The following is a 12,332-nucleotide window of genomic DNA, read 5'->3' as shown; positions in this document are numbered from 1 at the left end:
GTTGATATACAGTGATTTATAAATACTTTCCGTTGAGTACTGAGGCCCTTAATTTTCTACCAGGAATGCACCCCATCCCACTTTCTGGAAAGATCTGTTGAGGACAGATGCAATGGGTGTACGTCTGGCCTGGTGGTGGCACCACTGCAATTGCCATCACAATGCAAATCATGTCAACCACTGTGGATTTTGTTTTCTGGTTGCCTAGCAGCAGAATTTGTTTTCCAGGACAAAGATGGTCATATGAAGTCATGAGTGTGGTGGGGGAAGGTGGAGGGGGCAAGGCAGGACCTGGAGGATAATTCCCTCAAAGAGCAAAGCAGAAGGAGAGACAAAGGCAGCCAAATAGAGAAGTTAAGTTCTAACTCATCCTGTTCACTGATAAGAATACATTCAAGTGATTATCAGTTGTTAAGATTTATTTACAAAATTGCACTTTTTGATATCAAGTTAGAGCAAGTTCAAAATCTCAAAATGTCATTAAGCAAACTAGAAGCAAATGGAGAAAGTATGTATTTCCAAAGGTAAATATTTTGAGAAACACTTTTGACTCTGATCTCTATCTCCCCTTAAGCCAGGCTGGCCAGGGCACTCCCATTAGCCATAACCAACTTGGGTCAGTTTTTTGGAACAGGAAGCTTTGTTAGAAACCTAGTAAGGGGCAGAAAAGGCAGGACCAGACAAGGAGGCTTCCATACACTGAGCACCCTCCTTACACCAGATTATTGGGAAAGCACTTGATATATATCAACTCCTCTGATCTTCAGAGCCATCCTGAGAGGCAGGCAGTACTTCATTTTCCAGATAAAAATGCTGAAGCTGAGAGAAGTAAATAATTTGTACAAAGTCATAAAACTAGAGAATAACAGATCTGTGATTCAGGTTTCTGATCCCCAAACCCTTGCTTCTTCAGACTGGGCTGTCTCCCATATACCTTGCCATGAATGCATTTAATGAATTTTGCAACCTCTGTTTGCCCTGGGGATTGGTGGAGGGAGGCAGAGCCAGCATCCTGCTCTTCCTGTTGATTGGAGATCTCTTCCAGGCCAGGGTTTTGCAACCTACATCCACATACCTTGAACTTAGCTGTATAGAGCACAAGCTGATGAAGCTGAGATTCCCATTTGATTTTCACAGAAATTTGCTCACTCAGCAAATATTTGAGTGCCCCCATGTGCTGGGCATTATGAACTGGGTGGGCAAATACAGACTCAGCCCCTGTTGTCACAGAGCTTGCCAGTGGAGGAGGGAGGCATTAATCAAGTAATATTTGAATGGATATGTAATTATTAATATAATTGAAAGTGACCTTGGAGATCATTGAGATCCACAGATGAAAGGAGACCCAGCAGCTAAGCAGTTTGGTTAGGACAGTATAGCAAGTTAGGGCAGCATAAGGATGAGAATTCAGTAGGTTTCTGTTCCTAGACTGCCTTTTCCCTATTGTGTCACACTCTGGTCTCTTGCACACCCATAGCCAGCCCTGTGAATGCATTGATCAGTCAGTACACTATCCCCAGCCTAGGAAAAACCAGATAGCACATTTTGTAATGATAATCAAACAGCATAGTGAATTAAACCCCTGAGGATGGCAGTTACCCAAGCCTTGTTTGCAGACTTATTTCAGAGCCCAAAGCAGGAACAGAGAGGCAAGGCTCCTGTGCTGTAAGAAAGGTTCTTGCAGGTGTTTCAGTGTTTTGATCTGACCCAGTATTTTCTTATCTCTCGATGTCAGCAGTTGTTCATTCACTTGTTAATTCAACAAATATGTAATGAGTACTGACTAGGAAACATGCACAGCCCTCAGAACTGGGGACACAGCAGTGAACAAAACAGATTGCCTTATAGAGTGAACATTCCAGCTGGGGGAGATAGACAATAACTGAAATAAGTAAATAACAGCATATTAAGAGGTAATAAATGCTACAAGGAAAAGCAGATCAAGAAAGGCAAGTGGGGAGTGCTAAGGAAGGTGGTGATACATTTTTAGGTAGGATGGTTATGTTCTCGGCCATCATTTTACTTACACACACACACACACACACACACACACACACACGTGCGCGCACGCACAGCTATATGCAGTATGATTTGAAAAGTCCCATAAGCCTTATCCTACCTCCTTCAGAGAAGTAAAGGTCTCTCAGTAGCATGTCTCAGAGCCCAATTCCTGGGTTTCCCTTTTTCCCTTTGAGTTAAGGCAGTGGTTCTCAAACTTGAGTGTACACCAGAATCATCTGGAGCACTTGTTAAAACATAGATTGCTGGGCTGCACTCCCAGAGCTTGTGATTCACTCAGTCTGGGGTGGGTCCAAGAATTTGCATCCCCAGATGCTGCTGCTGCTGCAGGTGGTCCAGGGATCTCTCACTTTGAGAGCCACTAGGCTAAGTATTATTGGAGAAGGAAATGGCAGCCCACTCCAGTATTCTACTGGAATATCCCACGGATAGTGGAGTCTGGCGGGCTACAGTCCATGGGGTCACAAAGAGTCAGACACAACTTAACAGTTAAACAACAACAACAAGGTTAATTATTATAGCTGAAAGATCTCTGTTAAAATCCTGATAAAGGATGTATCTATTCATTAGGACCCATGGACATTATCAAAGTAGCTATTCCTGGAAGAGCAGAATCCTTAAGAAATGTGACTTTTTTAAAAAACTGGGTGAAGTTTCAGAAACCACAGCCCAAGACTCCAAGCATTGAGGAGTTAGGGCAAAGGACAGATTGTGAAAAGCTGGTGACAGTATTTCACTGTTTGTCTATCAATACTTTGTGTTTTCCTAGTGTTTAATACTTTTACAAACCCTTTTATTCACTACTCTTTTTTGGCAGTTAATCTGTTAGGTAAACAGTTACAGATGTCATTGTTACATTTTCTAAATAAATTGAAACACAAAGAGGTTATATGGCCTCCCTTGGGCATCAAGGATGAGAACACCAGTTGCCTTCCCCCTAGTTCAGTGTTCTTTTTCTACTCACACTCTTCATAACATGAGCTATAGCTTTCTCCTAGGGTATCTACCCCGGGCCATTAAAATCCGGGACATGTAGTTGCTCTTTGCCTTTTAGTCTGTTCAAAATCCCACTTGCTGCATGTAGATTATCCATGTGGGTGATTAACTGTGACAAATTCTAAGCCCTGCATGAGTTTCCTCTGCCATAAACACATTTCTCTTCTACTGCCAGGTATTGTACAGAGAAAATGCAAACTCATTTTAATATTAGCCCAAGCTAGAACTAATCATCATAAAAGCAAAGCTGCCTGGGGAAGAGCAGACATAATACTTTCCAAAGACAAATAGAAATGGTATTTGATTATGTGTACTTTTGCTTCCATTCCATTAGTTGTGATAATTGAAAAGTTTCCTGTATCACTAAAGCCTATGGGGAAATGAGAGTGGATTTTGTTAAATCCAATGACTGATGAATCACATTCCCAGGTATTTAAATATACCAAAGTAAATCATGGACATGAAAGAGAAAATCCTGTTTTCCAGTACTTGCCTTTCTTTTTGTTATTTTCTCCAGTTGTGCACTGATTCCTCATAGTGAGAAAGTAAGGTCTCCCACTGAATCTCACAGACAAGGAACCAAGAGTTACAAAGAGCTGTTTCTCTTCAGCTACCATATATGTTTTGACCATCCAAGAGGCAAAGGTTTTATTTTTTTCCCAATTATTTTTATTAGTTGGAGGCAAAGGTTTTAGAAACTTCATTTCTAAAACTGTCCTCATCTGTCTCTCAACTCTTTGATATTCTAACATTTTCTTCCTGTACCACCATTGGGACCACTCATTTATTCAATAAGCACTTACTCTGCACCAGACACTATAAGAGCCACTGAACAGGCTATGAAAATGAGTTTGAAATAATCCTATACTCAAATACATGGCATATATTAGAATCATTTTATAAATCACATAGAATAGTCAAGTTGAAGTATATTCTAGATGTAGATCATAAACCCATGTGAGCATCTCCCCATTTTAATTCTCTCTACTTACTATATGCTCAAAGATAATGAGTTATTTTAGCTTCAACATAAAATAGGTATCATTGGGAAAGAAATGCCTGGGGAGAGAAGAGTGGGGTAAGGAAGAAACTCTACTCTGTAGCTCTGAGCACACTCTGAGATGTGCATCAGAAACCCAAAAGCTTGGTAACAAGGAGGTGGCATAGGATCTAACATCTGTCGTAGTTATTCCACATGTGGACCATGATAAATTGAAAATATGAGGATCATAAAACCTAGATGATTAGAATTTCCATATTTATGAAAGATACTATGTGAATGTTTTTTTCCTGAGCTTTAGACTCCAAGCTGTGCTATAAAAATGACTATTCCTTAAAAACAAATAGTTCATGTCCACTGCAACACAAGGATCGAGCATATAAGCAAACAGGTTGGGTTGGAGGAGATGAGGTGGCATGCAGAGGATTCAGTTAATCGAATCAGTGTTAGAGACACCATGAGAAGAAAGGCAGACTGTAATTCAACAATATATGTGTGCACAAATACATATGCACAGAAAAGGTGTTGAAGCCCAGTAAAAAGAATTTGGGAGGATGTGAGCCCGTTAAATAAATTGCAAATACATAATTCGAAAAAGAAGACAAGTTTAGAAAACCAAAATGCAGTCAGAAGACAAGGATAAGGTTGTAGTTCTGATGACCCAAGTAGCTTAAGGAATACCACTCACACATCTTCCTTCTGTTTGTGTTGGGTCACCTGTTGGTACAGCAGCCCTTACTCCCTCTGTTCAAAGAAGCTGCTCAGGCTCTGACTCCAGTCTGCTTTAGGTTGGGTTTTGTGAATAGCAGAATCTCAACACAGGGATTCAGGGCAGATGTACAGCTGGATCTCAGATCTGTCCCATGAACCCTATTTCTGCCAGTTTTGCAAGCCTGTTCTGGCCTGGGAGGGAGTTTTCACAGCATGGATGATGTATCCAGCCTTACCAATGACCATCAGGGTTGCTTGATCATCTAGCCAGGCCTGCTGTGGGTGGGTCTGGTCATGAATGGTGGTAGCCACAGGAAGAAATAGCAGTGATGAGAGGAGGGGGTCTCGATGTATATGCCTTTGAGTTTCTGAGATAGTGGAATAAGAAGTGTTATTCTACTTGTTACACTATCCAGGGATACTGTTGCCTGGCAATGGTGACCTTTTAATGGGCCTTTCACCCAAGTATCATGTGGAATTTTTAGATTTGGCTGTATTCATTTTTTAGATTTTGCTGGGTTGCTGCTATGGCATCAATCAGGGTTAAAGGATCTCAGGGTGAGAGTGGGGACCAACATGTGTGCTGAGGAAGGGGCTTCTGATCATACCTGGTATGAGTCAACTATCTTTTGGCCTATCCTGATAAAAATTTAATTTTTAACTAAAACTATAGAATGCAAAAACATTATACCTTACATATAGATGTAGATCATTAGCTGAATAAAGAACCACTACAGTTTTATAGGACATGTCAGATCTTACTAGTAATTGGATTTGCCATTGCTATAAAATAAGTCCCATGAGGGCAGCAATTCTTGTCTGCTTTTTTTCACTGCAGTATCCCCACTGCCTATGCTAGTGCCAGACACAGAGTAGGCACTGTAAGTACAATTGCATATTTTTTTAGTATGCATAAAAACAGAAATATTTTCCATCTTTAATACAACCCAACTGGTTATATTGATGGTGAATACTTCCATTACACCACTGGGGAGTAGGAAGGAATTCTGAAGAGTAATGTCATTCTTGGCAAAAACAAGGAGCCTGCTGCTTGAGTTCCAGGTAATGCAAGAGTAGAAGACAGGTTTGTGTGTGATAGGCAAAGTTAAAACCTGAGAGCAAGGACAAGAACTGATTAACAAGAAAAGCAATTGAAAAGTTAGCAAAGAAGCTCCAAGGCTGTAAAATAGGCAAGCAGAAGCCCAGGTGCACAGCTGTGTGTGGGAAAATACTATGTGGTTTAGACACTGACAATGCAAAGGATTCTGATAAATGTCGATTCTTCCCTCAACAGTTTTTATTGTATTATACACCCATGAGTTTTAAATATACCATTTGACTTTTGGGGCTCTGTAGATTATTTCTAATTAAGAATGGCAAATGGGACAATTGAAAAAGGAAGAGCACCAAGGGCCAGGAGCAATAAAAAGGAGAATAAACCCAAAAACACACATGTCTAAAAATGTGAAACACTTGCTATGAAAAGTCAAATTTGAAAAATGTCTCTCTTTTGATTTGCTTCATTGAGTTGGTTGCCAATGAAAAGGACTACAACTCCAAAGACAGTTTTGATTGCAAATGCACTTTTCCCCACTGCCCTGTCCTATCACCATGCTCATGATTCTCATTACATATTCCTGAAGTTCCAGGAAATGAAAATATGAGAATTGATGCATCTGTTCAAGTCAGTCCAAGAGATGGTCAACAATGAAATGTGATGCCAGTTCCCTGATAACAAGTGCAGCTGGCTTTCAGCTTGGTTTTATGGAGCTTTAGGACTATTTCCAAAGTACACACAAGGAAAATAAAATATAGTCCTTAACTGCGAGAATTGTATAGTCCAACTGGGATAGAAAATATATACTCAACAAAATTCACACTATGTAGGAAGCATAGCTATTGCATTAATCTAAGAGATTCCAGAAGCTAGAATTATCTGTTCTTCCTCTCTTTATCCAATACCAAGGATGAGTCATAGCATATAAAAGCCATAATCTTCAGGTTGTTTAAAAAAACAATAAGAAATATAATAATAATCATGGTAGTAATAGTAACAACAACAATAATAAAATCTAGTAGGTCTTCCCAAATTGCATTTAATGTGTATATGTTTATGTTTGTCTTAGAATAGACCCTTTACATATCTCTCCCTTCCTTAACTTCATCTTTCTTACCACTCTGTCAATATTCCTGAGCTCCTACTAGTATTGATCCCTAAGACAGTATCTTCCCCATCCAGGGAAGAGAATGAAAGCAGATATATCTGTCAGGACAAGCTAGGTTGTACTCTGGTAACAAACAACTCTAAAAATACTGGTGGCTAAAAAAGCAAAGATTTATTTCCTCCTAATACTACATATTCATAATGGGTTGGCATGGGGCTCTATTTGTCACAGAAAATCAGGGACCCTAGCTGATGTATCATCTTCTAAAGTTGCTGATTACCATCCCAGACAGAAAGAGAATTTTAAATAATCTTAACCCAAAATTAAATGATCCAGCCTGGAAATGACTCAACTTCAATAGCCAGGACTAGTCATGTGGCCCTACAAAACCAATAGGGGCCAGCCAACCAATTGAGTTATGTGTCCAGAAGGTAAAAAGCTAAAAGTGTTTCGTGAACATCAGAATGACTACATTAGCAGTAACCTCAAGTCATATTTGCATGTAATTTACATCTTGGCTCTAACTCAGATTTCAAATATTGCATCTACTCAACAAGTATGTGTATGTATGTGTGTGTGCATGTGCGTGTGTGTGAATTTCAAACATATACATTGAAATACTGTTACTCACGTTTGAGTCATTGTTTTATGTTATTCCCACTGCCTAATTTTCACTAGGCTTCATCCCTGACTATTAGGCTCTGAATTTATTGAGTCAATGTGTCAATGTCTAATCAGAATATAAAGATTGGAAGGCTTCTTGTTCTTAAAACTTTTTCCAGACTTAGGGAACCAGTTTTTAAGGGCACAATGTCCTGATGAATATAGAGGGACTTGAATCCTTTCATATCTTAATTTATCACATTATTTATATGCTAACCTACCGAGTTCTCTATTGATATCTGGCATCAGCCTCTACACAGTAAGTTTTACACAGTAAGAATGGGAACTTATTGAATCCCCTGGCACAGTCACTGATTAATGGTTCAAAGAATGTTTTACCTAAGTATGAGAACATGACCCATGTGCTACTTTAGTCCTGTTTTAACTAGGGCTATAAGATTGCATGACCTTGTTCTAGAAATCACATGTTACTCCAACATTAAGCATCCGATTTCACTGGAAAGCCAGAGCAAGCTCTACTGTAAACGACATTCAAATTTCTGCAAACACAGGGTGTTGAATACAAGCTTACCTGGGCAAGAAAATATAGCACTGCAATGAGAAGGAAGGAAGCCTGGTTTGGAGTTAGGAAAGTTGACTTTGCTCCTCATTCTGTTATTGACCAGCTGTATGAGCTTTGAAAAACATTTTAGCCAAATCATTTGTCTTCTGAATATCTCAATTTCCACATCTATGAAGTTGAAGAGTGATAGAAACTTATCTCTAAATTTCATTCATACTTAAACATTCTGTTTTTCTGTTACTGACTTAGTTTTACCCCAGCGGTCTATGACTTTCACTGGGGAAAATCACAAGCATTCATCCTAAGTAATGTAGAATTGGGAAAATGTTATTTGTTTATAAAGGATAACCTAATTTTATACATAATTATTATCTGTATTGATAAAAGAGATGTAGTATTAAAAATTAGTAATTTTTTAATGTTTAGTTTTGAAATATAGGCAGAGAGTTTATCAGAAATTAATATATATACTTCATTTCTCATTTACTTATCCATTTAGTTTAAAAATATATATATTGAACCTCTACCATGTAATTAGCTAGGTTAAATGAGCCTAGGGGGGAGAATGGGAATTGAGGACCTTGACAAGAACATTACTGAAATAATGGATCATGGAATACAAGCTGCATAGGAAGGAAAGTAATGAAGGGAGAGTCTTGACAGATTGGAAGACGTTGTTCAGTTGCTCGATTGTGTCTGACTCTTTCTGACCCAATGGACTGCAGCACACTAGGCTTTCCCGTCCTTCACCATCTCCTGGAGCTTGCTCAGACTCTTGTCCATTGAGTCAGTGATGCCATCCAACCATCTCATCCTCTGTCGTCTCCTTCTCCTGCTTTTTCTATATTTCCCAGCATCAGGGTCTTTTCCAGTGAGTCAGTTCTTTGTATCAGGTGGCCAAAGTGTTGGAGCTTCAACTTCAGTATCAGTCCTTCCAATGAATATTCAGGGTTGATTTCCTTTAGGATTGACTGGTTTGATCTCCTTGCAGTCCATGGGACTCTCAAGAGTCATCTCCAACACCACAGTTTGAAGGCATCAATTCTTCAGCACTCAGCTCTCTGTATAGTCCAACTCTCACATCCATACATGACTACTGGAAAAACCATAGCTTTGACTATATAGACCTTTGCCAGCAAAGTATGTCTCTGCTTTTTAGTAGGCTGTCTAGGTTTGTCATAGCTTTTCTATGGGAGTCAGTAGAGGGCTCCACGTGCTAGAGGCCCCAGTGGGATTAAGGAAAGGTCATAGTAAGAATAACTAAGGAGGGTAAGTTGTGGTCAGAAAAGAGGATGTGAGACTTATCTGTCCAACCAAAATAGAGAAACAAGGGATATACTCCCCTGCTTGAAGCAACCAAAAACCAGACAAAAAATAAGAAACTATTTTCAGGACACTGGTCATAAGACAACAAAGGACAGTGTGATCCCCAAGAGACAGGAAACAAAGTGAGCCCTGTAAACACTCTTGCTTACTGCCCTGAGTTTCCAGGTTTCGGTGCAGGGAGAGGTAAACTAGTGGACTTTTAGTCTCACCTTCTTAATTTAACTAGAGAATATGGAGCTGAAAATCCAGTGACATCAAGGCAGCTAAATTTCACAGGAAAGAGTAGTGGAGAGAAGAAAGCTGCACAGAAAGAGAACTCTGGAGATATTCAGAGGGTTTCCTGCGAGTATTCATCAAATTATTGATCAGCACATGCATAAATGGAAACTCCCCCAGGATGGGGAAGAATCACCTGAATTAATTAGAGGAAAGGTACTCATTGTTCCCCAAAGAGCCTACAGTAATGCCTGTTCCCACCAGCCAGACTAGGAAACCCCAAATTCTTGGGACATCAAGTTAAGTACTTAGAGTAAGTCCTAGAAGAACTAGGCTCTGATTCTGCCTAACAAGTCTTAATAGAATAAGACTGTTTCAAAGTAACTGCATGCCAGGAAAAGCTCAAGAGTAGTTATAGGAATATATGAATATAATTGTTGAGCACCCAAGAAAAGGTAAAATTCACAATATCTGGTATCCAATCAAAAATTACTGGGCATGCAAAGAAGCAGGAAAATATGACCCATAATGAGGGTGAAAAATCTATTGACACTTAACCAGCGCTGACACACATGTCGGTATTAGCAGACATGGACATAAAAACAGTTATTGTTAAGTATTTCATACATTCAAAAAATTAAGGGGAGATATGGGAAACATAAAGACAAACCCAAGTTGAACTTCTAGAGGTGAAAACTACAATGTCTGAAGTAAAAAATACCTGAATAAGATTCACAGTAGATTAGACATTCCAGGAGAAAATATAAGCATACTTGAAAGCATAGTAATAGAAACTATACAAAGAGAAGCATTGAAAAAATAATAGCTTTTTTAGGAGTACAAAGTATCATCATTGTTGATCCATGAAACAACCTCAAACATCCTAATATTCATGTAATTGGAGTTCCCAAAATGGAAAGGGGGACATAAAAATATTTAAAACAATAATGGCTGAGAAAGAAAGTAGAAAATGTTAATCACTCAGTCATATCACTCTTTGCAACCCCGTGGACTGTAGCCACCAGGCTATCTGTCCATGGGATTCTCCAGGCCAGAATACTTGGAGTGGGTAGCCATTCCCTTCTCCAGGGAATCTTCCCAACCCAGGAATCAAACCAGGTCTCCTGCATTTCAGGCAAATTCTTTACCATCTGAGCCACCAGGGAAGCCCAATAATGGCTGAAAAGGTTTCAAATTTGATAAAGACTGTAAACTGATAGATCCAAGAATCCAAATAAATCCCACACACAATAACTAAGAAGAAAACAAAAGCAAGGCTTATCATAATTAAATTGCTCAAAACTAGTGATAAAATAGAAGACCCTAAAAGCAGTTAATACATGCTATGTGCAGATGAACAAAGATAAAAATGACAGCATATTTCTCACTGAAGACAAGGTAAGCAAAAAGACAGTGGCACCTCAGAGTGGAATAATGAAAGTAAAAGGAAAACTATCAACCAAGACTTCTATATATAGTAAAAATTTATCTCAAAAATGAAAGCAAAATATTTTTTCCCTGACATAAAAAAGCTGAAAAAAAATTCCAAATTCCTCACCAGCAGATCTATACTACAGGAAATGTTAAAGGCAGTCTGTTAGGTAGAAGGAAATATACCACAATGAAAAACAAATCTGCACAAAGAAATGAAAAGCACTAGAAATAGCAAATACATGGTTAATATAAAAGTTGATAGATAAAGAACAGTATGAAAGTGCCTTTAAACAAGGTTGTTAAAAAATCCTCAGAGAAGTAAAGGAAGAGTACTGTATATGAAACAGAAACAAGTGACCACAAAATAAGAATGTACACTGGTGAGAGTATTACTGATTTAGAAAATAGAAGTGAAGGAATGTCTTAGAGCATAACCAGAGGGATAAAAGAGGGGGGATGACAAATAATTTTAATAATAATTCTGGAATACAGTGGGGAGGATGGCAAAAGACATTTTTCAAACATATAGTAAAAGAATTTTCCAGATCTCAGGAAATACAGAAACATTTTAGTGAAAGTAGAGAACATCAAAAAAAAAGGAAAAAAGAAAAAAGTTGTGAGAGAGAAAGAAGTAGTTACCTAAAAAGGAATGACAGTCAGCGTGATAACAAGGTTCTCATGACAGAGCCTACAGAGGAATGGGTAAAAGCATCAGTGTTCTAATGAAAAATCTTTGCTACTTAGAATTCTATGTCCAGTAAAACTATAAAAGTAAGGGTGAAATAAGCATGTTTTCAATATACAATAACTTAGACATTTTATCACTCATAAATCCTCACTCTTTTGCAAAAAGGAGAATGAACCCAGGAGGGAGTACTTGATACACAAAGAAAATAAAAGTAAAGTGAAGTGAAGTCATCCAGTCGTGTCCAACTCTTTGTGACCCCATAGACTGTAGCCTATCAGGCTCCTCCATCCATGGGATTTTCCAGGCAAGAGTACTGGAGTGGGTTGCCATTTCCTTCTCCAAAATGAAAGTAAAAGAGACACTAAAATACTATGGTAAATTCGGTCTTGCCCCATGACTCAGTTGGTAAAGAATCCACCTGCACTGCAGGAGACACAGGAGACCTCAGTTCAATCCCTGGGTTGGGAAGATCTCCTGGAAAAGGAAATGGCAGCCCACTATGAAAAATCCCATAGACGGAGGAACCTGGCAGCCTACAGTCCAAAGGATTGCAAAAGAGTTAGGCATGACTGAGCAACTAAGCACATGAAT

This window comes from Dama dama, chromosome 19 (assembly GCF_033118175.1).
Source record: "Dama dama isolate Ldn47 chromosome 19, ASM3311817v1, whole genome shotgun sequence".
Classification (NCBI taxonomy): domain Eukaryota; kingdom Metazoa; phylum Chordata; class Mammalia; order Artiodactyla; family Cervidae; genus Dama; species Dama dama.
This window is presented reverse-complemented; position numbering follows the sequence as displayed.